General features: G+C 34.4%; 1 long non-coding RNA gene across 1 annotated transcript; it reads right to left on the reverse strand.

Moving 5' to 3' along the window:
• Window positions 1-1,018: 1,018 nt before the first annotated feature.
• Window positions 1,019-3,185, reverse strand: LOC113100474 (uncharacterized). The gene is made up of 5 exons (XR_003289697.1): window positions 3,013-3,185; window positions 2,869-2,912; window positions 2,391-2,520; window positions 2,148-2,239; window positions 1,019-1,270 (listed from the first exon to the last, which is right to left on the reverse strand). It is a non-coding gene; the product is annotated as an uncharacterized LOC113100474 (long non-coding RNA).
• Window positions 3,186-4,134: the final 949 nt, after the last annotated feature.

Genomic DNA, 4,134 nt, shown 5'->3' on the forward strand with positions numbered 1-4,134 from the left:
CGCTGGATTTGCACATCGTTTATTTCTTAAGGATAATGCAATCCCAACGAAAAAGGGTCACGATCGTGTGTTGGAACCGCAGGCGGTGAGTAAAATTGCTTCAAATATCTCTGTGTTGTTAACTTAGCTATAAGCTGTAAGCACATCAAGTAAACAACATGCGATGTTGTTATCAAACTGCACTTTCCACATGTACAGCTTAAAAAAAAAAAAAAAAAAAGACGACAAAGTGGAACTTAGTCATTTTCCAAAACCGCTAAGCAAATATATACAGTTTCAGTACATACCACATAGAGAAGCCTTTGCTGATGCTGCTCTTGTTAAATTTCAGCCTCTGGATCTGTGTCACAGCTTCCAGACGCGCTCAACACAAAATCCTACTCGCGCTCGTGATTCTTTAGCTCCGCCCACACGTCACGCCTCTAGGCGCTCGTGTTTTTCCGGGAAAAATCGGTACAGACTATCTTTCTCTTATGAATATAATAAAACTAAAGACTTTTTGGAGTTATGAAGGATGCAGTACTACTCTATAGGTACTCAATATTAACAGGATATTGAGTGAAAAGGAGCATTTCACCCCCCCTTTAAAGGATTTGCAGTTGTTTTGAGTTAATTAGCTGATTAGAGTGTGACACCAGGTCTCTTCAATATTGAACCTTTTCACAATATTTCAAATTTTCTGGGATACTGAATTTGGGATTTTCCTTAGTTGTCAGTTATAAACATCAAAATTAAAAGAAATAAAGATTTGGAATATATCAGTCTGTGTGTAATGAATGAATATAATATACAACTTTCACTTTTTGAATGGAATTAGTGAAATCAACTTTTTGATGATATTTTAATTATATGACCAGCACCTGTATTTATCAGGATATATATATAACTGTAATTTTAATGTCGGATTGAAATGAACACTGTTATTAGAGTAGTTAATTGTTAGCATAAGTGCGGCTAATAATAATAATTAAAAAAAATAATAATTAGCATGTTTTTGTGTTTTGCTTTGGTACTGTGACAACACTAATAGTTAGACCTCGATTAATGTGTTCAGGTGCACTGCAGGTTGGAGCAAAACTCTGCATGTAAGTGGACCTTAAGAGACAATGTTGAGATCTCCTGCAATATGTTCTGAGCATGCACTATAAAGAGACAGAATGACTTACAACACTGGTGTCCAGTCCTGGACTGAAGGACCAATGTTCTGCAGAGTTTCTGCTGATCCTTGATCAGCTGCTCAGGTCAGCTTGACTGGGGTTGGAGCTAAACTCTGAAACAAGAGAAAAAAATGATTCAGAAATATGCACAACGTTTGAAAATGCACAAAGATGAGAAGAAAGCTATGTGTTTAATGAGAACTTTCCACTGAAGAATAAGAAGCAATATTAAGTCACAGATGCATTTTTATTCATTCTTATTAATATTGTTTAAATATGTTACAGTAACCTTGTGGTTTATCAATGATTTTCAGTCTCTGAAATAGAAAAGATCTATCAGTGCTGAATGGGATCATACATACATCATATGTAATGATATTTAACAAGAGTTCTAACACTGTGTCATCACTGGACAGCACAACAAAATACAACAGAGCCTTTTATAATCAGTGATGTTCTCTACACTGGATGCGGCACGAAACAACAAATCACAGACGGTGATCTGATGCCTTTTCCTATTTATGATGTACTGACACAAAGTTTGAATGATTTTTAACTTTGGTCACTTTGGTGTGAGAGTGTGTAGCTTGGAGATAGAGATTTTTAATGTTTCTGAAATAAGTCTCATGTATACTAAGAAAACTGCATTTATTTGATCATAAATAAAAATGGTAATGTTGTGAAATATTAGTACAATTTCAAATAACTGCTTTATATGTGAATATTTTGTACAATTTTATTCTTGTTTTCACAAAGCATGATTTCTGAAGGATTGTGTGACACTGGAGACTGATGCTGAAAATTCAGCTTTGATCACTTATTAAAACAAACTTAAATAGAAAATAGTTATTAAAAAAATGGTAATTTCACAATTTAACTGTATTTTAATCAAATAAATGCAGCAGTGGTGAGCATAAAAGATGTCTTTGAAATACATGACAAATCTGACCCTTACATTTTTGAATGGTGTGTGTTTGACGAATTGCTTACTATTCATGGTTCATAATGTCTAAAAATGTTCTTCGACAGGAGATATGACTAGAGCACAGCCATCAGCATGGAAGAACCTAGGAACATAAGCACTGTCACAGAGACAACAATATTTATTATACAATGCCAGGTATAAGGCATATACTATAGCAGAGGTGAAATTCAGAAAAGAAAAATAATAATTCACAGAATATATAATTTATATAATCATTTACAATAAATATATATATATTTTAGTTTTACTTCTTTAGTAATGCTCCTACAGCGTGGACATTAAAATGTGTATGTTTTCATCCTCTCTGTCAGCAGCTCCCTTCAGAAATGTTAAAATCAGGAACTTCTCCTGCGTCATAGAGGTTTTTTTCTGGCACTTCTGAAATCACAGAACAAGTTTGTATTTATGTGTTTACCATGAAAGATCAAAACCTGAAGGTTTCAGTCCATTTTCACGCTCTATGTAAGTGATGTAACGTTATCCGGTTACGTTAGTGCACATTTTAGGATTAAACAGTGCATACTTTTAGGGTTAAATTAATTCGGTTAAGTTACTTCCATTCATCCATTGATATATATGGAGAGAGAGAGAGAGACAGAGAGAGACAGAGAGAGAGAGAGAGAGAGAGAGAGAGAGCAAGCTCATCTACACACAAGATGACATTAAAAGCCCAAACTTAATAAATAAGAGCTCATGTCTATCGTTACCTCTTGTATTTAGCCTTACCTTTGAGATGCTAACGGACTTTTTCTGACGACGCTAAACCATTTCTATAAAATAAATATTAAACGAAAGCGTATAATTTACATGAAATAAAGTGTCAGGAACACTTTAATGTACTATTTGTGTAATTTAATAGACTAAACTTACCTAAAAAAAAAAGTGAAACCACATTGAGTGTCAGCGATCAGCTGCTTGACGGTTGGGCTGCCGCCTCGTTTCCATGGTGACGTCCTCCGCTCCAGTTCTGCGCGCGCGCACATTACAGCACGTGGAAGTCACGCAGAATTTCACTGTTATTTCACATCTATTTTTGGGCTAAATTTGGAACAAATCCGACAGACAAAACAAAGACCAACTTTTCAAGTCAATTTTGAAGGCCATGACGAGTCGAGTTGACTTAAAAAAAAAAAAAAAAAAAAAAAAAAAAAATGAATTAAAAATAACCTTTCCAAATGACGTATGGTGGCAATCCAAGACAATACATACCACCAATAGAAGAAAGCAATTTACCAATAGAGACCCACAGGGACCATTACTGTGACCATTACAACCAACATAATTCCCATTATACCCATTAAAACCATTACACATTTTGTAATAGTTTCTATTGTTTGTGTGTTCATTTTTTTCAGCAGTAGCCTACCCACTAAGACCATTACAGTTTTCCAAAGAAACCACTACATTTATTGGAGTCATAATGGTTTCTACTGGTGTCCAGTAGATACCACTAGAAGTTTCTAAAGGTGTTCTATTGGTCCTTAATGGTATCCAATAGACAATACATGCCACCAATAGAAGAAAGCAAATTACCAATAGAGACCCACAGAGACCATTACAGTGTCCATTAAAACCATTAGAATTCCAATAAGAACCATTAAAACCATTACAAATTCTGTAATGGTTTCTATTGTTTTTTTCAGCAGGGTGGCAGAATAACATATCTCTCGAGCTGCAGGATTCTGGCTTTCGTCGTACGAACGAACACATCACGGACAAGATTATTTCAAAACACATAATAGCTTGGCGACTATAAACGAAAACAGCCACGTGAACATAAACTGTTGAGAAATATATCTGAAGTGGATCTACTGGATTTTAATATTAAGTGACCGCATATACCAGCTGCTTCTGTCTTCAATTTTAATCTATATAAAAAATGAAATTCATTCATCTTGGCTGCTTTTTTAATGTGTGTACGTATTTATTTATTTATTTATTATTTTGCTCTAACAAGAATAAATCTATATTTAATTAAATCAATTACATTTT

The sequence above is a fragment of the Carassius auratus genome, unplaced genomic scaffold, assembly GCF_003368295.1.
Source record: "Carassius auratus strain Wakin unplaced genomic scaffold, ASM336829v1 scaf_tig00217283, whole genome shotgun sequence".
NCBI lineage: Eukaryota > Metazoa > Chordata > Actinopteri > Cypriniformes > Cyprinidae > Carassius > Carassius auratus.